The sequence below is a fragment of the Arvicanthis niloticus genome, chromosome 8 (genome assembly GCF_011762505.2).
Source record: "Arvicanthis niloticus isolate mArvNil1 chromosome 8, mArvNil1.pat.X, whole genome shotgun sequence".
NCBI lineage: Eukaryota > Metazoa > Chordata > Mammalia > Rodentia > Muridae > Arvicanthis > Arvicanthis niloticus.
Window position 1 is genome coordinate 31,971,964 of NC_047665.1, and position 25,302 is coordinate 31,997,265.

General features: G+C 40.8%; 1 pseudogene; it reads right to left on the reverse strand.

Annotated features, from left to right (window-relative positions):
- Positions 1–3,788: 3,788 nt before the first annotated feature.
- LOC117713520 (large ribosomal subunit protein eL29 pseudogene) lies at positions 3,789–4,259 on the reverse strand (annotated as a pseudogene).
- Between the last annotated feature and the right edge of the window lie 21,043 nt (positions 4,260–25,302).

The following is a 25,302-nucleotide window of genomic DNA, read 5'->3' on the forward strand; positions in this document are numbered from 1 at the left end:
TGTGTGTGTGTGTTTGCGTGTGTCTGTGTGTCTCTGTCTGTGTTTGGTTCAAACACATTAATAATAATCCTTGAGAGTCACAAACAATGCTTCAGTGTCACATTAAGGAAATAAATCAAAGCATTTCCCCTGGGTGTCCTTTAATGCAGAACAAGCCAAGACTTGAATTCTCTACTTTGTACTTCCTGTGTGCCTGCATTTTGCATCTTCTCTGTCTGTCTGTTGTATGAGTCTGAATCTGTGCTTTCCTCAAGGCTTTCTGGTGAATCAGTCCCTGTGTCTGTGTCTATGCTTGTGTATAGTAGTTTGAATAAGAACAGTCCCCATAGACTCATATTTTGAATGTTAGGTTCCAAGTTGGTGCACTGTTCTGTAAGGATTAGAAGATGTGGCCTTACTGGAGGAGGTGTGCCACTGTAGGCAGGCTTTAAGGTTTCAAAGGGCCATTTCAGGTCTAGTCGCTCTCTGACTTCCGCCTAAGATCAGGATGTAGGCTCCAGCTACTGCTCCAGCACCACACCTGCCTGTCTGCCACCATGCTTCCTGATATAATAGTCATGGACTAACCTTCTGAAACTGTAAGCAAGCCCCTAGATAAATGCTTTCTCTTATAAACTATCTAGGTCTTGGTGTCTCTTCATAGCAATAAAACAGTAACCAAGATAGTGTATAACAGTGTGTCTATCCTTAAAAGAGGGCTTTGCTCTGTCTCTTTTACTAAACAGCCCAAAAAAGCATCACAGGAGGAAGGAACGAGGGTTATTTTACAGAAATCTTTGACAGAATTTTATAAGGGTTTCTGTTGTTAGAACCCACTTTTGTTATTAATTGACAAGGAAGTAGCACAAATTATAAATATGCAAATAGAATTATATAATTTGTACTTGGGGTAAAATTTTACATAGTCCTTTTCTATATACTTACATATTAATATTTTTGAGGAATGTAACTACCGAATTACATGGATTTTATATCCCTGTAGCAAACTTGAGACAATGTCTAGAAATCATTTCTTAATTAGATAAAATTGATTTTATAGGTAGCACAACACTTCCTAATGTAACTATCAAGAAGCCATCTGTGCTAGCCAAGTGGAAAGCACACTCTGTAAGATCTGGTTTGTATTTCTGGGTGGAGAGAAGTTTAGAACAGAAGAGCCCTGGGAGACTGAAGTGGAGAAAAAGCAAGAGTGAGTTATTTGGTACAAAGGAAAGTGTTCAAGGCTGTTCCCCACTTCTTTTCCAATCAGGTTTAGTGTATCTAGTTTTATGTTGAGGTCTTTGATTCACTTGGTCTTGAGTTTTGTGCAGGGTGATAGATATGGATCTATCTGCATTCTTCTACATGCAGACATCCAGTTAGACCATCACCATTTGTTAAAGATGCTTTCTTTTTCCCATTTGGCTTTTTGTCAAAAATCAGGAGTCCATAGGTGTGTGGATTTACTTCTGTGTCCCCATTTCAACTCCATTAATCATCTTGTCTGTTTTATGCCAGTACCATGTGGTTTTTATTACTACTGCTCTATAGCACAGCTTGAAATCAGAGATGGTGATATCTCCAGAAGTTCTTTCATTGTACAGGTAACCCAGACCCAGAAAGACAAATGTGGTGTGTACTCACTTATAAGTGGATATTGGCCATAAGGTAAAGGATAACCGTCCTACAATCCACAGACTCAAAGAAGCTAAGTAACAAGGATAGCTCAAGGGGGACACTTGAATCTCACTGAGAAGGGTAAATAGAATAGACCTTGTGGGTGACAGGGCTAGGGGACTGGGTTGGGGGAGAGTGGGCATAGGGACAGGAGGGATGAGGTGGGAAAGGTGGAGTGAGAGAGTACTGGGAGTGTCAATTGGAATCATGGGGGGTGGGGCCATCTCTAGGATAGGCTATAAGCTTAGGGTAATGGAAAATTCTCAGGAATCTATGAGGGTAACCGACTCCTAGCAATGGGGGATCTAAAGCCTGAAGCAGCCTCCTGCATCCAGGAAAGACTTCTAATGGAGGAATTGAGACATCCACCAACTGTGGTAGTTTGAATATGCTTGGCCCAGAGAGTGGCACTATTTGTGGGTGTGGTCTTGTTGGAGGAAGTGTGTCACTGTGGGTGTGGACTTTAAGACTCTCCTCCTAACCATGTGGGAGCCAGTCTTCTCCTAGCAGCCTTCAAATGAAGACGTAGCCCCTCCTGCATCATTCTTCTGTGGACACTGCCATGATCCCGAATTGATGATAATGGACTGAACCCCTGAACCTGTAAGCCAGCCCCAATTAAATGATGTCCTTATAAGAGTTGCTTTGGTTATGGTGTCTCATCACAGCAGTAAACTAACTAAGACACCAACTCAATCACAAAACCTTTGACCTACAGTTTGTCCTGCCTACAAGATGTTCAGGGATAGAGATGAAGCAGAAATTGATGGAATGGCCAACCAGTGACTGGTCCAGCCTGAGACCCATGCCATGAGAGGGAGCCCACCCCTGATACTGTTAATGATTTTCTGCTATACTTGCAGACTGGAGCTATAACAATCATCCGAGAGGTTACACCCAGCAACTGATGGAAACAGATACAGAGACCCTCAGCCAATCATTAGGCAAAGCTTGGGGAAGCCTGTGGAAGATAAGGAGGAAAGATTGTAGGAGCTAGAGATGTCAAGGCCACCACAAAAAAATCCACAGAATCAGCTAACCTGAGCCCATGGAGGCTCACAGAGACTAAACTGCCAACCAGAGATCAAACATGCATGGTACTGACCTAGGCCCTCTGCACATATGTTACAGTTGGGCAGCTTGGTTTGCATGTGGGACTTCTAACAGCAAAATTAGGGCTTGCCTCTGACTCTGTTACCTGCCTTTGGGACCCTTTCTGCTAAATGGGCTGCCTCACCTAGCCTCAAAAGGGGAAGACACACCCAGTCCTACTGCAACTTGATATGCCAGAGATGATTAATATCCATGAGAGGACTCTCTGTTTTTGAAGAGAGAGGAAAGAAGAGTGGATGGGGGTAAGAAGGAGAAGAGAAAGGATTGGGAGGAGAGGAGGGAGGCGAAACTGGGGTTAGGATGTAAAGTAAGTAAATTCTTTAGTTAAAAAAAGAAAAGTGTCAGCCACCTGCCTCAGGGTCTTACATGGATTCACTTTGCCATCTGAGCTCATGTAAAACAGCAAGCTTTCGGTCTGCACAGGAAAAGCATTAGGGAAAACAGAATGCTTCATTTTTAGCCTGCTATTCAAACCAGATTATATAACATCTGGCCACAACCTTTCTGAATTTGTGTTTTGGCTGGATACTTCACAGAAATTAATTGATCCTAGGAATCCCCATCTGGTCTCTATTAGTGACATGAAGTGTTACAACTGAGGCAAATCCAGAGAAGCCTGGCTAGGAAGTGGATCAAGAGACATACACAGTAACTAGCCATAATTTAAAGTGGGGAGTTATTTCTTTTCACATGAGAAATCAAAATGTCATCCGAATATAATGTAAGCAAATAGTCTAGAATGTACTAGAAATTTATGAAATCAGGAAGTACATTTATGGCATGCCTATTTCTAATTTTAATGGTACAACTTATAAAAACCAAAAAATGTATGTCAATATATCAATCGAAACAATTAAATGCTGTTATGAAATAAATTTATGGTATGTTTTAGCAATACTTTTTGTTTCTTGTCTCAAGTTTATTTGTAAAAACAGCATAGGACACTGATCATCTGCAAATAATGTGTGGGTAGGTGTTTCACAGCGGTCCATCTGTCTTCATGTTGGCAGGAGCCTTTTCTATGGGGCCTTTACAGGGGCCTGGGCACCTTTAGGAGCATGGGCTGGAGCTGAAGCCTGGGCCTTAGCTGGAGCTGCGGCCTCTGCCTTGGCTTGAACCTTGGGCTTTGGTTGGCAGAGCCTGCAGCCCTTGGCCGTGTAGCTTCGAATCCGCTTCCCAAGCTTGGGGTGAGCGATGAAAGCCAGGAGGCTGAATTTGCGGCTGAGGCCCTTTGGCATCTTGGGCTTGATGGCCTGAGGCTTCACAAGGGCCTTGATGGCTTCTGGGCATGCACTCACTGCCTTTGCATTGTTGGTCTGCATCTTCTTCAGGCCTTTCTTGTTGTGCTTCTTGGCAAAGCGTATGTTCCTCAGGATCTTGGGGTCAACCCCCTTAAGAGATTCATATCTTTATTACCGGGGTTTCTTGATACCATTTCTGTGCCACTTGCAGGACTGGTTGTGTGTGGTGTGGTTTGTGGACTTGGCCATGTCTGCACGGTAAGCCACGGCTTCCACAGCGCCTGGGACGGAAGAGAAAGACAGACCCAATAAGTTTTAAACTGTGAAAAAGACTGTTTTTATATATTTTTCTTTTCTTATTTTTAATAGTACTTTTATTTGGGATAGTGTAGCAATATCCAAAAATCAAGTCATGGAAGGCGCCACTCAGCTCTCTCTGTAAATACGACATTACAGGCACCAGTGAACATTTTATCTCGGCCACAGGAAGAAGGCCTTTTGAATTAGAGCACCAAGTCTGTGATGAAGGTAGCAGATAGAGACTTCAAGGAGAAATTAAAAAGTGCCTCATGTTTTGTTTTTGTTTCTGGTTTTTTTTTTTTTTTTTTTTTTTTTTTTTTGCACTGTTGGTTTTAATAAGGGGGGATCCCGGAATGGCATAACCTAGAGAAAACTAGACCCCTTCCCCAAGTACATCAACCTGATAAATGTCTGAAAGTACAAAACACACTTTATTTTAAAAATTATTCATTGATTTATGATATTCATAGTGACTTCCTTTTCTAGTTCATGGCCCTGGGGCACAGTTTGTGCATGCCCCATGGTTATTTCTCAATAAATTTCAATTTCCTTTTATTTTCTCTGTGAGTCCAGAATGACTCATTTATACAGCTTCGGCTATTTGGTTCTCTCTTCTTTCATTTAAGCCCTAGTCTATTGCTTTGTTTTTGTCTTCTCTGAGGTAAAAATTCTCTCATAAAAAGTATTTATTTATTACATATCTTAAATCACCACCTCTACCTTTTGTGGTCTCTTATGTATTAGGAGAATTCAAGCACGGGGAGATGGCCTGCACGTCTCCAGTAGCTCTTGCCAGCGGCACCGATTGTAACGGATAGTGATGATGTGTCCTTGCCTGCTCCGTGGGTTCCGAAGACTTGTTTCGGAGATGGAAAAATGGAAGATAACTTTCATTTACGCTGCTTTGAGCAAAGGTAGGATGGATAGTGAACCACTAATTAGTCTTGCCACATCTACAAACATGACCCTTGACCCTTTTCTCACAACTGATAGAGAAATCCAACTCTGAACGGAGCAAAGCCTCCATTAGACTGGAAACTCTGAAACCCCTAGAAGAAAGAGTAGCTAGTATGTATCAAGATGCAGGCTCAGGTAAGGACTCTGGCTGTGTAAGAATAAGGCCCAACAACGGACGAGTAGGACCTTATGAAATTGACAAGCTTCTGTAGTGCAAAGGAAACTTTTAACTGACTGAAGAGGCAACCTATAAAATGAGAGAACATTGTTAGCTATACATCTGACAGGGGATTGATGTCTGGAATACACAAAACCTAAGCATCAAGAAAACCAAGAGCCTCTAGGCTGGAGAGATGGCTCAGTGGGTAAAGGCACGTGCTGACACGTCTATGACCTCAGCTCAATCCAAACGGTGGGAAGAGAGAACTGACTCTCACAACCCATCCCCTGAGCTCCATGAGCACGCCATGGCCTTCATGTTTCCACACGTGCATTCGTAAACAAACACAAGCACGTATAATCAATAGATAAATGTAATGTTTTAAAAAGTGATGTAAAATAAGAATAATAACCCAATTCAAAACTGAGCTAAGGAACTGAACACAAACATAATCAAAAGAAGAGACTCAAATGTTTGATTAACATTATTTAGTGTCCAACATGTTTAGTCTCAGAGAAGTGCAAATTAAAACTACTTGATTATTTCAACTTGCACCAGTAGAAACAGTAAGTCTTCCCTAAGATATAGGGACAATAACAACAAACATTAGAAAGAGTGTGAGAGAAAGGGAACACTTGTTTATACCTGTGGGAGTGCAAACTACAGCAGTTACTATGGAAATCCATACGTTAGTTTTTCAAAAAAGCTAGAAATAGGACTGCCCTATGGATGACTCTTTGGAATATAGTAAAGGAATTCCATATCCTATTATAGAGATGCTTGCTATCCATGTCACTGCTGCTCTGATCAAAATACCTAGGGGATCTATGATGAGAACTTTAAGACTTTGAAAAATCAAAGACCTGAGGAAGATAGTAGAAGATTGGAGAGCTTCCATGCTCAAGGTTCGAAAGACTCAACATTGTGAAATGGCCATCCTGTCAAAGCCAATGCAAACCCAAGCAAAAGTCCAGGTACTTTCTTCACAGACAGAAAAAAAAAGCTCAAGAAATATATGGGAAGTACAAAATACAAGAGATAGCCCAAGATGTACAGAATAGAAAGAATACTGCAGGGGAGTATTATCATATCTAGCTTTAAATTATGTTACAGAGCTATAGTAACAAAACCAAAGTGACGCTGGCCCAAAGAGTGACATACAGATCAATGGAATCCAGCAGAGGACCCAAATACAACTTTACAGAAACACAACCATAATCTTTGACAAAGTTGACAAAATATACATTGAGATAAAACAATACCTTCACATGGTATAGGGAAACCAAGTTTCAACATGCAGAAAAATGATGCAACAAGATGCCTACTGCTCGCCCTCACAAAACCCAACTCTAGTTAGATCAGTGACATCATTATTAGACCTGATACTCTGAAACTGAAAGAGAAAAAAGTAGGAAAGCACTTCAACTTATAGGCATAAGCAAGGACTTTCTAAATTGGACTGATGTAGCTGACAAAGACCAGCAACTGATAATCGAAGCTTCATGAAACTAAAAAGTGTCTGTAAAGCCAAGGACCAACTGAGTGATGAGCGATGGGCAAGCCAGAGAATGGGAGAAAATATTCTGTAGCTATATATCTGATAGAGGATTAGTGTCTCCAGTAATCAAAAGATAAAAATGCCAAAACACCAAGACAAAAAAAAAATTGTCTATGAATCTGAGCAGAAAGTTCTCAAAGAAGAGATACGAGTGGTTAATAAAAGCTTTCAAAAGTGTTCAACATCATTAGCCATCAGGGAAATGCGGATTAAAGTCATGCTAAGATTCCATCTCCCTCCAGTCATTATCAGCAATGACAAAAGTGTTGGCGTGGTGGGTAATAGAAGAACACTTCACACTGTTGGTGGGAGTGTAACCACATCCAGCCACTTCGGCTGCTAGTCTGAAGAATTCTCAAAAAAGTAGACGTAGATCTGCCATTGTGCCAGGAAACAATCGTGAACCCCAAAAGGCCACCAAGGAGCCTAATCAGATGCAATCACATTAGGGTCTCTTTATTCAAGCTTCAGCTTGGGCTCCCCGTCAATGCTGACACAGCAGGAAGGTGGAGCCCTGAGCCTAGTTTTAGGCAAACATTTATAGATGCAAGAAGGGGGTACCTAGCCTGGTACACATCTGATCAGAGTGCGGGGCATTATGGCTTTTAACATAATTGGCTGGTGCTGGGAGCCAAACCATAAACTTAATTTCTGCTTTCCCTCCTGATTGGTGGTGCTAGACGTAGGTTTTGTTGGGGGGATTGATTGATTGAAGACCTAACAGATTTAATCTCTCAGAGGCTTGGGGGGGGGGGGGAGGAGAGTCACATTTCTTTAGGAGCATGGCCACTGGAAAGTTGGCCATGGCCAAGTGAATGACCCCATGCCCGTGTGCATATGAGCTTCACTAACTGGACTCAGTGGAACATAAATAAAAAGGACATGAAGTTGGGAGAGTCCTGGGGGGAAGTTGGGAAGGGGGAGACAGAAGTGGATATGATCAAGGCACACCGGCATACACACGCGTGGAGTCGTCTAAGACTAAACTAACTAAAAACGGAAGGAAGGTCACAATAAAAGAAATGTTAATGGAAGCTTTTCTGTGGCTTGGGATGTTTTTAAAAAAATAATTCTCTTTCAAATCCAAACCAACAAATTGTTTTAGGTACTTCACCAAGTGACTGTTTAAATAAAAATGTGTGGCTTTTAATTGTGGGTGTTGGATTTAGTTTTTCTGTGGTACTGGAGATGAAACCCAGATTTCAGATTCTTAATATTGAAACCTTGTCAGTGCTGTAGAGAATTTTGTTTTCATTACGTGCAAGCAGATAGGCAAGCAGTGTGGTTTGCCGTTCACGCCAGACAGATTTCCATGGGTCCCCAAATTACCTTCAGTATCTTGCTGCTTCTCTTTCCAGAAAAAAAAAAAAATTTTTTTTTTGACTAATTCCCATAGGCTAGCTTGCAAAAGCAGATGAACACGTAGCAGGATGAATTCCGTTAGTGAAACTCAGGAATAAGATAGACCGCTTTCTAATTCCACTGTTAGAGAAGGCTCCAGTGCCTCCAGCTCCTAGGGGGCTAACTGTTGCTGTGAGGGACTGGAGCGTGGAACAGCTCCAAGGACTCAGCTTGTGCTGGCTTCCAGAGTGGGTGTGGTTAGAGGATCTCGGGTGAGCAAGCCTGAGTGGGGGTTCTCAGTAGTGTGTGTGCAGCTAGGCAGGCAGGCATCAGACTAATGCGTGGGGATTGAAACAGACTCCTGCTTACACCCCACCAGATCGCCATTAACTTTCAGTAGATATAGTAACAGCAAGAGGTTTTCAGGATCCTGCAGTCAGCATGCCTAGATTTTCACATTCACCTTTCTGTTCCTTACTCTCTGTAAGTGTGTCTCAGACTTTTCAAAAAGCCCTCCCAATGGTCTTGATTTCTCTTTTTAAATGAACATTTTAATTAAAATATAATTTCTTTTTTTAAAAAAAAGTGCTCAACTTAAGACTTTAGGTGGTTCTGGTGGTTTATACACATGGTTTGCATATTTAGGGCCATAGCGTTTCTTAATTAGAGATGGCCAAAGTAGAGTAAGATAGTATAGTAAGCAAGAATTGAATGACACACTTTCATAGGAGAATATCACTCTGTTACTATGGTTGAAATAATTCTCTAATCTGCAGTATCATATATCTGAAATAGAAAAAAAATAATTTAAGTTACATTTGTTTTTAAAAAGATTTATTTTTTTATTTTTTAATTATAAGTGGTGATGCCCCCTACAGTGCAGGTGTCCACAGAGGCCAGAGGAGCTACCTGATGTGGTTGCTGGGCCTGGAACTCGGGTCCTGTAAGAGAGTAGTACATGATCTTAACCACTGAGCCATTTTTACCATCAAGCTAGTGAAGTTTATTGGAATTTAGTTTTGAACTTCTCCTTTTCTAGCTGAAATAATGCTGAATTAGTGGGAGATGATTTTTCTGCAGTTGCACTGCCGCCATCTAGTGGACAACTAATGCATCCATCAAATCCTTGGGTCATCAACAGATTCTTCCAAAATTATTTAAACGTTGTCATAGATATGTAAACTCCTCGTTTTCAATATGGAACAACATTTTCTTTGAATATGTGTAATCTATTATAAATTGATATTGTTCTGTGTGATTTTTAAGTATACCTTATATTATAACCTAAATACATATTATTCCGTTTTAAAAAATGAAGTTGGCATAATACTTTTCAACATTAGCACAATATGTTCTAGTTCTGGGAGATGTCAATGCGAATGTAGCATGTCAGTCAGAGCGTGGTCCTTGCCTTTTTCATTACCCAGCTGTTCCAGCCAAGACATCTCATCTCACTTACTAGCTGCTTTCCATAGCCTGGTGTTCAGAAGGTCTTAGACCACATCATTTATAACTTAGCACCTCCTATATTTCCACAGGGTTCTTAGGACAGTGCTCTAAGTACTGTATATGAATTCCAAGATTTTCCTAATATGGTCCCCATCACCATCCCCTGGTCCAACAGGCCATCAACTCTCTAACCCTTCCTGCCTTTCTTCTTACACCTCCTTAATAACAGCAGTCCTGGAGGATATCTTTGTTGTTTGTCACCATTACTCACTGCCCAGGTTATGGCATTTCATGAGAACCTCTTCCTCAAGTCAGAAACATTTCTCACGTGTTCATTCCGTAAACCTACCTCCTTATTTGCTCATGCGAAATCCCTAGTTACTAATTAACTGACCGCTGTGCTGTTTAATGTCTGTTTTAGCTAATGTCTTACATACCTAATGAGGTTGGAACTGTATGTAATCTTTTGACTGCTAAGTACATTTTTGGCAAGCTGTAGACAGGTCATTGCATAGCTTGAATGATCAAAGATAAAAACTTAGACAAAGACGGTGTCTTTTCATCTATATTATGTTGTTCAATCTTCCATTTTCTTTTATAATTTTCTTACTCATAATAAGACTCCCATTATAACCAGTGCACTCTGGCGGTGTTTACCAGTTCCCCCAATAACCAGCTTCTCAATGGCTAAACACAACACCATTTGAACGTGGCTGGATCATTGGTTTGTTTGTGGTGCTTTCTGCTCACCCCAAAGTAGACAATTTGTCACTTTTTGCAGTTTTAATGACATTTTTCTGATCGGTTTTTAAAGATCTAAGTGGTTTAATAGACCTAGAAGTTTAAAAGAATGATCAAGGTTTTGCAAAGCTTTCAGCCTAACAAAATGAATGATTCAGATGAGACAAGAAATGAACCAGAGACAGTGAAGTCAGGGTCCCAGCATTCTCTGCACGCAGATGTTGGATGTAGCTGGCAATGAACTTGGCTGCGAACGTCATCAGCTTAAGACTAAGCATATCTGGAATGCAGGAAACATAAAGACATATTGGCCATTGGGCTGGAGTTCAAAGGTTAAGGGATATGACCTTCCTAAATCCAGACTTCTGAGCCCCCAGAGGCAGACCTGAAATGAACAGAAAGCAGGGGGCAAACACTTTTAAAATTAGGAGTGAGATTTTAAAAGTCTCCAGCTTCCCTTTGCAGGAACTCATGTTTTATTCAGCAAAATATATGGTTGGTCTAACTTTCTCATCAACCAGGAAAAGAAATGATTCATGACCATTTAAATAAACAAGACCAATTTTACTGACAGCTCTAACTTCTGGGAATGATTGCCTGCTACCCCAGAAAGTATTTTTATAACACAATTTTTTATAACACAAATTGCTCAATGTACCCATATGAGTACTATGGTAGTGTATAGCTTAGAGCTTGTTCAGTGTATCTCCTAGGAAAGTAAGGGCAGCTGAGGAATGAGGGGACAGGACTCTGCACCATATAGACTCTTGAAAGCTACCATTCAGCAGCTTAAAGTCAGGGATGGGCTGCACCCCTTCCCATGCTGGGGATTAATACCAGTGCCTTATGTATGTTAGGCAAGTACTCTACCACTGAGCAATCCTGCCCTCTTTTTTGTTTTGTTTTGGGTTTTTTTGTTGTTTTTGTTTTTTTTTTTTTTTTTTTTTTTGTTTTTATTTTTTTTTTTTTTTTTTTTTTTTTTTTTTTTTTTTTTTTTTTTTTTTTTTTTTACAAATTTTAAGTGTCTATAATAAGAAGTGGCCTACATTCAGCCTTCATTATTCATTCGTTAACAGTTTGTTGTCACTAACTTATGGAATATGTATTTATTCATTTGTAAAGACAAAAATCAGCGTGTGAAAGAAAGCAGTTGGCAGAGAGAAAGGTTCAGGCCCACCATCACCAACAAAGCTCCAAGCAAGGCCAGGCAACCTCCAGCAGATACAACGTGAGTCGAAAATGCACACCCTAAGCAAATGGCCAACCGAGGCCCCAAGGCCGTAGGACATACGAATCATTGAGCTTCTAACCTTCCTTCCAGTTCTGGCCTACTCCCCCCCCCCCCCGAAGTATACTCTTCATAAGCCCTTCTGCTTGTAGGACTTTCCACCTGTTCCAGTTTCTCATTTTGAGATACAACACTAGGAAATCTGGGTAGGAAACCAAGTTGATGAGCCAATTATGTTTTTAATGTCTTAAAACTTTCTACTTAATCTATTATTTTTCCTCCCTTCCTCCCTTCATTCTTTTGTTTTCTCCATTCACTTTTCCTGAGACATGTGAAAATGGCGGACCCAGCACATGCAGGGTCCCAGTCCCTGGGAACATAAGTTGTAGCAGTGGCAGGGCTCGTGCTAAGGCCACAAAGCACACGTGGTACTGAGCCCAGTGGGGCACACACCTCAGCAATGGTTGGGCATGTGCCAAGGTAGGCAAGATGGTGGTGCTTATGTAGCACCATCTATAATTATGTCAGCCAAGGTAATTACATATGTGGTTATGGCCATGGCGGTACCAGCCAGCATGGTAACATTTATGTGGTAGCAGTCACGGAGATGACATCTACATGGCAGTATCTCTCACTAGTCTCCTAGGACCAGGAGTTTTATACTTTGGAATGGGACAAGTTCCCAGTCTCCCTTGGAATTGACTAGTTTGGGCTTTGCTGTGGATTTAATGAGCCAAAGAAAGGGAAGTGATTGGTTCCCACCGGAGGAGCCCCGCCCCAGCCCCACAGAACAGCTCCCTTCAGAGGAGAAGCCTACTAGGCTTTTCTCCCCAAAGGAAGAGGAGCAGGAAGTCTGTTGCCTTCAATGTTTAACTGAAAAGTGCATTAGTCTATCCTGTGTTGATTCCCTGTCCATCTGCCCATTCATCTACCTGACTCATTGGCAGTACGAACATGGGGCTAAACATCTGGGGTTCATCTGGCCCATGATGGCCCAGGTCTTGAGCACCTCCACTTTCCGACACGGCCCATGCTTTGTGCTTCTAACCCCACTCTCTTCCTCCTCACCATTCTTGACAATCCTTACGAACTTGGTGTGTACTTCTCTGCCAATATTCATGTAACCCTGCCTTAACTTATTTCTGGTTTGCCATACTCTCCCTCCCTGTTCATTGACTCTAGACAATTCCATCTCTGAGCTATGGCTTTAGTCTCCCAGGTAGTAAGGCATACATCCCAGTAACATATCCTCCCCACCCCCTCACACCTTGAACCTGGATGGCAATAGAAAACAGAATTTAGAGCCTTTCTTGTAGGCAAGCCTCTCAACTTCTTAGGAGAGGGGCTTTCTGTCACTTAGGTCAAAGAAGCAAGCTGAGGGATGCCTGCGTTAGGAGCCTCATGCTCTGTTCTGGGGTCATGGTCTAGAGAGAACTGATCCAGGTGATTGCTTCAAAGCCCAGGTAGATGATAAGTAATTCCCCCAAAGGTGGGGGTTCAGAGCACTGTTTGTAGCTCTCTAGTAGAATGCACTCAATGTCTCCAGTGATGTCTGATCACTGATGGGACCTGTGGACTAAGGATCGCTAAGGTCTCCCAGTGACTGAGAGGTGGTTCCTTCCCTACTCTACAGCCCCTGCCCCCATTTTCTGTTCCTCCCTTTAAGTGATTCAGTCCCCTCAGACTCCCAACTGTTGTGTACCCTTGAAGGGTCTGGAGTAAATGTCTTAGTTAGGATTTCAATAGCTGTAAAAACAAACACCACAACCACTGCAACTCTTGTAAAGGAAAACATTTAATTGGGGCTAGCTCAAAATTTCAGACGTTTAGTCCATTATCTTCCTGTCTGGAAGCATGGTGGCACGCAGGTAAAGTTGGTGCTGGAGAAGGAGCAGAGACCACTACATCTGGATCTGCAGGCAGCAAGAAATCAACTTGCTTAAGCTCCTGAGACTTCAAAGCCTACCCCCAAGTGATACACTTCCTCCAACAAAGCCACACTCATTCTAACAAGACCATACCTCTCTATGGGTTTATGGGGGCTTTTTTTTTTTCAAACCACCACTGTCCACTCCATGGTCCCCATAGGCTTGTAGCCATATCATAGTGCAAAATGCATTAGCCCAACTTCAAAAGGTCTCATAGTCTATAACAATCACAAACTTGTTTAAAACTCCAAAGTCTTTTCTGACTACCAGATTCATGGCAATCTCTTAATTGTAACCCCTGTAAAATCAAAGTGAAAAGCTTCTGTCTTAGTTAGGGTTTTATTGCTGTGAAGAAACACCATGACCATAGCAACTCTTACAAAAGAAAACTTAATTGCGGCTAGCTTACAGTTTCAGAGGTTTAGTCCATTATTGTCATGGCAGGAAGCATGGCAGCATCCAGACAGACATGGTGCTGGAGAGGCAGCTGAGAGTTCTACATTTTAATCAGCAGGCAGCAGAAAGAGAAGGAGACACAGTTCACCCAACAAGGCCACACCTACTCCAACAAGGCCACACCTCCTACTAGTGCCACTACCTATGGGCCAATGTGGGGGGCCATTTTTATTCTACCTACCATAATAAGTTCAACAATTTTTTTTTGTTTTTAAATTAGTTAAGCACTCTACCGATTTCGCTGTTTATTTGTTACTAAGGGAAAGAATATCACCTCAGACTACACAGCAAGCTTCACCATTTGCCCTTTGTCCTGGCCAGATGGTCCTCAGATCTCAAACACACAGGGATGCAAACTTTCTCCCTTATTTAACTACAAATAAACTCTAGCATTTGTGATGATTGTTTCCCCGTCATTATTTATGTGTCACTTTGTATCTAAAATAGCAAAGAACAAAACTTAATCTGTTCCTGGAATTCCCCAAAATAAGTTAGTAACAAAATCTGTGGCTACTCTTACCCTAAAATTCTACCCTCAACGTGCCTAATAAGGAATGCATATGTGCATATGAGAATTTGGGATGGATTTTGTGGCTGTGTTAATATACAGAGCTGTTGAGTCTGTATTGTTTCTCCTTGAAAAAGAGGTTAGCTGAACTGTAGGAATTTAACAGTTCACTCTAAAATTTAATGAAAAAAAAACCTGATTATACAGTAACATATCTTCAGTTAGGCCAATGTGGTTTGTCTAACTGAAGTGTTTGTCTGTGCAGAAACTCATTTTAGGTCTCCTTCCTGGTATAATGATTTGAGTCTGTTGCTTTCAAATGTTAACTCTGGAAAACAAAGTTGACTTACAAGAGATAGATTAATGACAAAGATATAAATATGATATTAATTTGTCTTCTAGTTTAGATTTAAGTGTGTGTTCAAGAGTATGGTAAATCTGTACTGCTTAGATACCCTTAAACTCCTTAAAACCTATTAAAATGGTATTTAGGGGCCTACTGAGTATGTCTCATAAAACATTAAAACATTCTGAATAATAAATACACCATTGAGATATCTGATTTATTGAACCATCTGTTTTAAACAGATACTAAACATCCAAAATATTTTATTGAAAGTACAATTTGTTTATTTAAAACATCCATTGAATCATAAGATAAACACTTTGTTAGACTATAAAATTATGTTAGCTACAAAAATTTTGATAAACAATGTCCTCAGATTATAGAAACTAAAGCATTCTATTTTTAATATTTAAGATGAACAAAATATTAGAAGGACATAAATATACTTTATGTTAATTAAAACCTCTAAGTAAAATATATTTAAACGTCATCTTGTTATGTTAATTAGTATGGCTTTATGTTCCAAGAATACTCTTAATATACAAAAGATACATGGGAAATTATACATATGCTTGTCAGATGTCTTTATGTTAGTTTCTTTTTCATAATGGGAATTACATAATATACAGTTTTAATAACTGGTGACACACAGGCAGGCTGGCAAAAGTGAAGGCTCTGTCTAAGACACACACCTATGACTTCAAGCCATATTTAACAACCCCTGGATGTTCACTGTTTGCCATCTTGGGTCATCCTAGTTATCTATATTGTTGCCATGATGTCAAAACATAAGCTGGACCACACATGCTTCTGTTACCTGCAGTAGCTTTGCCCTAAAGGAAATAATTAGTCCAAAATGGAAGTTAACTCCCAATCTAACTTCTGTGGCTCTCCACAATGGAGTTAAGACAGAGACGGTCCAAATGGCTCACAGAAAGTGATTACAGACACTAGAAAACACCCTGAAATAATATATTTTCAAACAGATAATAACTTAGTTTCTCAGAGAAACCCCAGGATGAAGGTTATATCCTAAATGGGCAACACATTGTAGTTCTGGGTGACCAGGGCACTGGAAAGGAACAGCCTTCAGGGGCTGACGTGGTTACTCTTGGTTGTCAATGTGACTGGATCTGCAACCAACTAAGCGGTAAGCTACTGGGCACACTTGTGCATTGTCTTGGTAGGTTACTTGACGTTGGAAGACCTACCCTGAATGTTGGTGACACCTTCCAGCAGCGGGCCAGATAAAAGGAGTTCCGGTGGACAGCCTTGCATTTTGACTCCTTTCCTTCTTGTCTCACTGGTGAGATCATTTACCCTGGTGTTGCTAATAAACTCCTTTGCTGCTATCAGAATCCAGCTTCTTCAGGCTTTCAATGTGGACAGAAGATAAGTATTCTCTTTAGCTCAGGGGCTGGGCTGCCTTCCCCCCAGAGGCTCTTCCCTATGTAATACAAACATTTGGTTAGCCACCCATTTTGTATCTTTGGCCTCCTGGCTGCAGCATCTGGCTCCCCTCTCCCTTTTCCCCTCCCCCACTCATTACATGGCCCAGTTCAGTCTGGTCATGTCCACCGGAGACTCTCCCAGATGTGTCTGTCTCTGGCTATGCTCTCCCTTTTATCTACAATAAACTTTTTCCTCCACCATACCTATGGGCAGTCATACCTTTCCTTTTATTTCTCTTTTTTTTCTATTAAAAAAAAATCAACTCTATTTTTGGCAGAGAGGATCTCTGTGAAGTAGCTCCTGCTTCCTCTTCAGCTCCACCACGACATAGTCTGATGCTGCTTCTGAACCACTTGCTGCCCCCACACCCTAGCTCTCCTTACCACCTGTACTTTGAGCACCCTTCTCCCCATTTTTCCCTTTCTGATTACGTCAAACATGTCTACTGTTCTTTTAGGTTGTATTTATTGATATCATCTTTCCGAATCTGCCCCTGTCTATCTTTAAGAGCAAGGGCCTCTCACCTTCTGGAGGATTCATGCTTCTGTCTGAGTTCCCAGTGACTCAGGATAGAGAAATAACATTAAGGGGGCAGAGGAAAGGAGGAGGAGCCCTTCACAGTAGAATCTATTTAGTCTCTTCTGCTAACAAGTTCACAGTGCAAGGAAACTCCAAACACAGATGACAAGGAAAACTGCCTAGAAAAATGAGGTACCTTTTGTTTCCACTTAGGTCCAGAGAAAGCTGAAACTTCAGGGTTTGACCCTCCTCACTCATGTACATCAATTTAGACAACACCCCCAAGGTTGATTACATAGAAAAACTAACCTTTAACTTTTCTGTAATTAGAGTCTTTGAGTGATGTTAAAAAATGGGGGTGAGGGCTTGGGGTGATGGTTTAGGGCATGGATAGCAAACATTAGAGATGTAATTTAAGAGACAACAAAATCCTACATAGACCTATTTTCAATCAACCTAAAGTCTCTCCTTTGAAAATTCCAAGCTCACATTTTGGTCCGTCTTATTCTTTCCTGAACGTTTCTTTTTATTAACCCCAATACTTAGGACCTGTCTTAGTTAGGACTTTATCACCGTGAAGAGACAACGTGACCATGGCAACTCTCATAAAAGAAAACATTTAATTCGGGTTTCAGAGGTTTAGTTCATTATCATCAGGGATGGAAGCATGGCAGCATGCAGGCAGACATGGTGCTGGAGAAGGAGCTGAGAGTTCTACATCTTGATCTGCAGGCAGCAAGAGACTGTGTAAACCTGGTGGAGCTAAAGCATAGGAGACCTTAAAGCCCATTCCCACAGTTACGTCCTTCCTCCAACGAGGCCACACCTATTGCAGCATGGCCACACCTCCTAACAGTGCCACTCCCTATGGAACAAGCATTCAAACACATGAGTCTATGGGGGGGGGAGCAATTCAAACCACCTATTCAAACCACCACAAGACCTATGCTTCAATGACATATGAATTTTTCAAAGACATATGAATGACTTGTAATAGATTTCAACTTTGATTCATAATGGATTGCCCTGAATTTTTTTCCTGTGGTAAAGGCACAAATCTTGGGATTGCCTGGAAACCCTTAAACTGCCACTTGAGACAGCATAGAGCTGTGGTTGATATCCTTGCTACTACTGATGCTGTAACTCTGCACAGGAACTAGTTGTTTTGATATCTATTTTCTCATAAGAGGAGTTTCCTGTAGGATGGGATTCTTGACTCCTCTTCACTGGTTTTGGCTTTTGAAATAATGTTTTGCTTTGTAGCCTTGTCCTTGAACTCAGGATTATGCTTCCACCTCCTCTGTGCTAGCATTGCAAGTGTGAATCACCACAACTAGCTTAGCTAGTCATTTTATATCTTCAGCAGACTGTGTAGTACTTAGTGCAGGTTGGTTAACTGAGCCCTGTGCTGACATCTAGGCTTGTTATAAATGGACAAGATTTGGGGGTGGCATAAAGAGTGCCGAGCTTTGCAAACAATGGGATACGTCTCTTCTGGGTAGAGATTTTGGATAATAGTGCCAATGCAGTCTTTTCATTCCATCATAGTTGGTGGTTGTCATTAACATAGACATTGTAGACATTGGCATTTTCTGTGCACTTTGCTTAATCCCATTGCTTCTTATATGAATGTTTGTGAACTCTTTTTTTGGACCCCTCTAAAGTCGAGATAGGAGGTCAAAACATAATCATTAACTAAAATACACATTAAATTCCAATTATCTTAGTGAAAATCCTTGAATTCAGCATGTGTCTTTTATTTGAAAGAATTCAAATCATTTCACAAATGGTACACATTTATCTTCTTAACATTATCTCTGACGGAAATTCTTTCAAATTGTTTCGTTTGATTACCACAAGCTGCTCTATCAGAATGGAATGCCGTGTGGGGCATCACACCCACTGGGAATGTTCTAACTCAGCTAGATGGTGGGCCCTTGCCAGGAACCATAGATAGAAAGGTGAGTTTAGTGTTTGTTGGGCTGCATGTCTGTAAAAAGGGACCAGGGGGAGCAAAAATGTAACAAAGAACAAGGACTATGCCATGAAACTCCAGTTAAGGACACTTCTTTTAGAGCCTGCTACTCTACTCAAGGAAGAAGCCACCCATTCATGTAAGTTCAAAATAATAATATTTCCATAAGACATATGCAAGATGCTTCCTGTAAAAGCTGTTTTATTAATGCTTTGTAGATAAGACAACTTGACCAGTGTGGCTCCATAAAGGCTGACTTCAGCTAGAAATTTTTTCCTTTAAATCCTATGTTCAGTTTTACTTCTTGTGGCCTGAAACACTTCAAAGGAAGCATTGATAGGATGTTTCTCCAACCGTGAAGAACAGAAGAGAGAGAACATGTAAATCAGCTTAGATAAAACTTTACTTCTAGACAAGGCCAAACACGGCCAGCTTTTCTTAATCCTTGGATATGAATTTTTTACCAGAGTTTATGCGTGTCCTTTTTTTTTTTTTCTTATGTTTTCTTAAAGAGATCTTGGCTTTGGTCATAGAGCAAAAGGCAGAGAGAGTCCAAAATGTCATATTTAAGTCAAGCTTAAGAGATGAAGGATGGAGCAGTGCCATATTCCCTGTGCTTTGGCCTCCATCTGCCCCATGATGAGTGAGAGGACCTGACCTTTCTCCCCTGACCTTTGGCCTTCATTTCCAGGTAGCATAAGCTGAAGCCCCTGCTAGTTACATTGCAGACCATGTACACTGTCATGAAGCAGGGGCTATGCTTTATCATATGCTACCTCGGAATGTCAGGAGCAACAGAGCAAATGGCCTGCATTCTGACTTTCTACACAATATTAGGATAAGAGGCTGCCATTCCCTGTCTTCTAGAGTTGTGTTGTTACAGTCTAGGAAAAGAGAAATTCCCCCTCCAAGCATGAGGTGTGAAACAACTTGGAGGAATTTCCTTTAGTACTTAAAACTTGAAGTCCGAGTTCAGTCCCACTAGTGAGTGAGTATGTGACAATAGGAATTGCAAAATGATATTTAAGTGTAGTTTTCTTCTGTCCCATGATAATGTATCGGCTACCCCAAGGGACCAATGAGGAACTCAATGTTTATATTTTCCGTGGTAAAAGCAAACCATTAAGCAAGCACTGAGACTTAAGTAAGCCTTTGAGACTGTGGAGTGGGGGGGTGAAACATTGGTTCTGAGAAAAAGGAAGCCCTGGAGGTGAAGTGGGGGAGGGGATCAGGGAAACACGGATCCAGAGGGCTGTGTCAGCCACTTCTGAAGGGCTTGTGGCTGTTTGGGGATGCTGTCATTGATATGGACCAAATTTTTCCTTTGGTCAATCTGCATATAATTCTCCAGTTCTTTAAGATGCAATGGAACTGAGAATTGAGTCATCTGAATTCATGACAGAGAATCTTGATTGCTTTTTGATGGAAAATATCCCACCTCCCACCAAAAAATAAATAAAATTGAAAGATAAACACTGTGGAAATGGCGGTCCTTGGCAGCCGAGCTCTGTGCAACATCTACACTGGTTATAAGGAGGGTATAAGATCTGAAACCCACGCACCTCTAGCCCGTCAGGTGACCATTCTTTGGAGTTTTTCAGCCTCAGCTCTCTTGACATCTTGGGTAAATTATTTTTTGTTATATGTGACAAGCTGTCCTGTATATTGTAGTATGCCCATCAGAAATGCCCTCTAAAACATCAGCAAACTTCTGCTGGGGTGGGAGTAGGGAATAACATTAGTTGAAAGTGAAATAAGACGTAACTATGGCAAATAAGAGAAAAGGCAGAGACACAATAGACTTACAGATGTTTTTCTAGTGGGTTGTTAGAGGTGTTTCTTTATAAATTGGTTCAATCTTAGAGCAGGATTATAAAGTTTAGCGTAAAATACTCAGTGTTCAAGAATACTTAAGTTCCAGGTAAATTATGAAACATGGTTTCAAAATGCCTGCCTCCAAATATTTGAGACAATGTTACAGGAAAAATTATTTGTTGCTTTTCTGAAATCTGAACTAAACTGAGAGGTCTATATTACACTTGGACCACATCACTGAATCCAGTATCCCCTGTGACACTCAATTTATTCTGACATTCACATTACAAGCTGGTCACTTTATGAATTAAACTCACCCTTCTTCTTTCTTACCAAGAGGATGCCAAACAACCTGACCGACTTCTACTCCCTCCTCATCTTCACTTTTCAGCCTCAATTTTTCTCTGCCTCACATATTTGGCATGGTGTTTTGAATAAAAATGCACCATAAGCTCATAGAGACTGGCACTATTAAGGAGGTGTGGCCTTGTTGGGGTAGGTATGGCATCGTTGGAGGAAGTGTGTCACTGGGGGTAGGTTTTGAGGTTTCAAATGCTCAAGCCAGGCCCAGGCTCGCTCTCTCTCTCTCTCTCTCTCTCTCTCTCTCTCTCTCTCTCTCTCTCTCTCTCTCTCTCTCTCTCTCCCTGCTGCCTGCCGATCCAGATGCAGAGCTCTTGGCTTCGTCTCCAGTACTATGTCTGCCTGCATGCTGCCATGCTTTCAGCCATGACAATAATGGACTAAACTCTTGAAACGGTAAGCTACCTCCGATTAGATGCTTTCCTTTATAAGCGTTGCTGCGGTTGTAGTGTCTCTTCACGGCAATAGAACCTTGGCTGTGATTCCTGCTGTTATCAGGGTCTTGCCCTTCCTTACTTCCAGACTCCTCCCTAGAACCTTTGTAGAACAGCTTCAGCACACAGTTTCCTTTTCTTACAACTGTGTGGAATTAAGAAACCCCAAGTGTGTGCTTTTCTTAGTTTCTAGTATCTGAATCTTACCATGTCAACAAGACCCTAAGTTCTCCACAGTAGGAGCCATTAAGAACTCAGGCTCAGTGAAATTTCTGGCAAGCCGTGTTTCACAAAACTTAGTGGTGCGTTCCATTTCTCCCACTCTTGGCATTCCTGGGTTGTGTGTGGGGTTGAGGCCTCTTAGTCTTCCCCTGTTCACATTAGCGTGTCTACGGTTACTGCCCGTGTTCAGCTCCTGCTTACTCTCATGTTGGTGAGACTGTGTGGATGTAGCTTCCGATATTACCAGGAGACACAATCCCACAGCAAACCACTCGATCCTCTGGCTTTTGCCATCTCTCCGCCTCCTCTTCTGCAATGATCCCTGAGCCTTAGGTGCAGGAGTTGTTTGTAGAAGTATCCGTTGGGACTGGGCTCCACAACTCTGGATTTTGATTGGTTGTGGTTTTCTGTGATGGTTTCCATCTGTTGTAAAGAGAAGTTTCTTTGATGAGGGTGACGTTTTCCCCTTCTAATAAGGTGCAGTTTAAATAAACAGACTGCGTGCCCTAGCCTCCTCTCCTCTGGTGGCCCGAGATGTAGGACGGAAATCAGAGCTGACCTCATGGGTCTCTCAGGCAGTAAAAATATGTGCTCCCAGTGGGAACATGTACAGGCAAAACACAGACTGAGCCATTTTCTTTTATTTTTTGGATACAAATACGGAAAATTAAAAAAATTAAAGTATTCAGCCAACTATTAGTTATGAGTTTTCTAAGAGACTGGGGTGGTTTTCTGTTTTGCCTTCTCTCATGACATATTTACAGTATTACACATTTTATTTGGCCTCTAATGGATTGAACCTAGAAGCACAAAACAACAGTTTACAGTTTTTAAAGTGAATATGTTCTCAAGCTAGTGTATTTAAGGAAGCCAAATTTTAGGTCATTGTTAAAATACACAGACACAGATATGGATATATATATATAGATAGGCACACACGTGTGTGTGTGTGTGTCAGAGAGAGAGAGAGAGAGAGAGAGAGAGAGAGAGAATCAAAAGCTTTAGATTTGCTTGCTCTTTTGGATCAATGGTCTCAACTTCTGGCAACAAGATGCTTCATAAATTGAAACAATATTGCTCAAAGAATTCAAATATACTTTTAAAACTGTTTATGCAGTAATATTCCTGCATATGTATAATATTTAGTAATGTGAATTATTGTACAACCATTTATGTGAAAATATCTACATTGTTCAGCCATACTGCTAGTTTTTGGCGTCAATGGTATATATATACATATATATCACGGTTATATATACATATGTATATAATATAAAATATATATTATAATATATATGTGTATATAATGTGTGTGTGTGTGTGTGTGTGCACTGTTTCCGATGATGTCTAGAAAGATTCACTTCATTTGTTCATGGAATGATTTTTCCTGATACTTCAGCTAATTAAAAAGTAAGACGAGAAATTTTAGGATTACATTGATAAACCTAATATCTATCAAGGATGGCAGCTTCCTGATAAAACAGTATTCATCAAATGCAGTTCAAAGAAACTTCACAAAACTGACTCCAACAAACCAAAGTTTTTACAGTCAACAATCTTTGTGGATCATCCCAAACACATCTGAAATAACCCTCTGAGTTGGGCCTGTGATGAGCCCATAGGCAATGGAACTGTTGTGAACAGTAGCAAGCCAACTATGTGTATAGGATACTGTTTCCTAAATTAAAGCATTATTTAGTTTAACCAAATTATTGGGCCAACTCAAGCCCCCCTCCAAATCTTTATTTTTTCACTTCTACCAAAAACAAAGAAGGAAAAGAACTTTCAGAAACTAGCTTGTAGGTACGTTTTCCAGAATTAGAATAAAATAGTTTCAACAGTGGCATGTCTTACCTTCTATTAGGTGTCCTTACTGACTCCTCCTTGTTCCAAGGAGAGTTGGAATCAGGAAGAGGACGGAGTACCTTCGGGGAGGATTGGTGGGCTGTAAGACATGCTTTGATGGAGGCCTGGTGATGCAGATGCGATCAGCCAGGGCCTAAGGTTCTTATTCACACTCTCTGGCAGGAACTTCAAGAATTGCAGATTTCTGGGACAGTATATGTTGTTGTTAATGGCCAATGATCACCTATTGACATTCTCATGGGTATTTTTTTAAACTTTCATACTTTTAAGTTGTTTTCTCAGTTCTTGTAATAATTTTAATTACTTCTTAAGTATATACACATTTAAATACCATGATTAAGATATTTTCATGCTGACATGAACCCACCAGTGTTACCTTGTAATATATATATATATATATATATATATATATATATATATATATATCATATATACACTGTGTAATATATATATGTATGTATACATGTGTGCTATATACTAGTATTGATGAAAAATTCTCTATTATTATGCTCACTCTAATTAAACCACAAATTTAGTTAAGTAATTGTTAGTTAATGGGTATATCTAAATATATGTTAGATTAAACTCTGTAATTACACACCCTGAAAGTAAGAGTTGCATATGCTTCTAGCCACTAATACACTGTAGCATAAAAGCATGCTCAGTACATTTTATCAAATTAATTTATAAACTATATATTGTTTATGTTTTCAGAAAATTTAAACTCTAAGATGTAAAACTTTACAGCTTCTCGAATTTTAGATACTGTCTTGTTTTCTTGTTATTTTCCCCCTTGGATTTTAGTGCAACATGTCTCACCAGACAGATCTATACCACACAAACCAGCATTATCATTTCTTTGCTGCCTGTACCAGGGCATGAAATACTAGTGTGATTAGAATGGGTCTCTCACCTTGAAGCAGAATTCCTGGTTTCTTTGGTGACTCAGTGACTCAGTTGTGTCATGTGATGTTTTTCTGGAAACTGTCTTATGAGAGGACATTTTTGCTGAAGCAGACACCTGGGAGGATGTTTTGCTGAGAAAAGACTCATAGTGTCTTTCTGGATGCTGCCTGGTAAGAGGACATGTGGTGTTTTACTGAAGTGGAATGCTTGAGAGGACAGGTGATATTTGGAAAGGGTATAAATATAGCCCAACAGACAGCGGCTGTAGCATTGGTTCACCTTGCCACTCTTTGCTGGTCTCCGTTAGACTTTGCAGACACCGGTTTTCACTGATGACACTGTGTGATATTGGTTCATCTTGCCTTCTTTGCTAGTGATCGTTTGTCATGACTTTGCAAAGACAAACACACCAGAGAACTTCCAGTGGTGTTCTAGTGGCGTCTTGCCACTTCTGCAGACGCAGGTTGATTGGCAGAGCCTCATGATTTCTTCTGGATCAAATTGTTATTGCTAGCCAGGCAGTGGTGGCGCACACCTCCCAGCACTTGGGAGGCAGAGGCAGGTGGATTTCTGAGTTTGAGGCTAGTCTGGTCTACAGAGTGAGTTCCAGGACAGCCAAGGCTACACAGAGAAACCCTGTCTCGAAAAATCAAAAAAAAAAAAAAATTGTTATTGCTACCACTGCTGATCTGTGTGAACCGAACTGCTGATATCCTGACGATGCAGATTGGATTTTCCCCAAAGAACTATTTCTAAATAGATCTACATCCT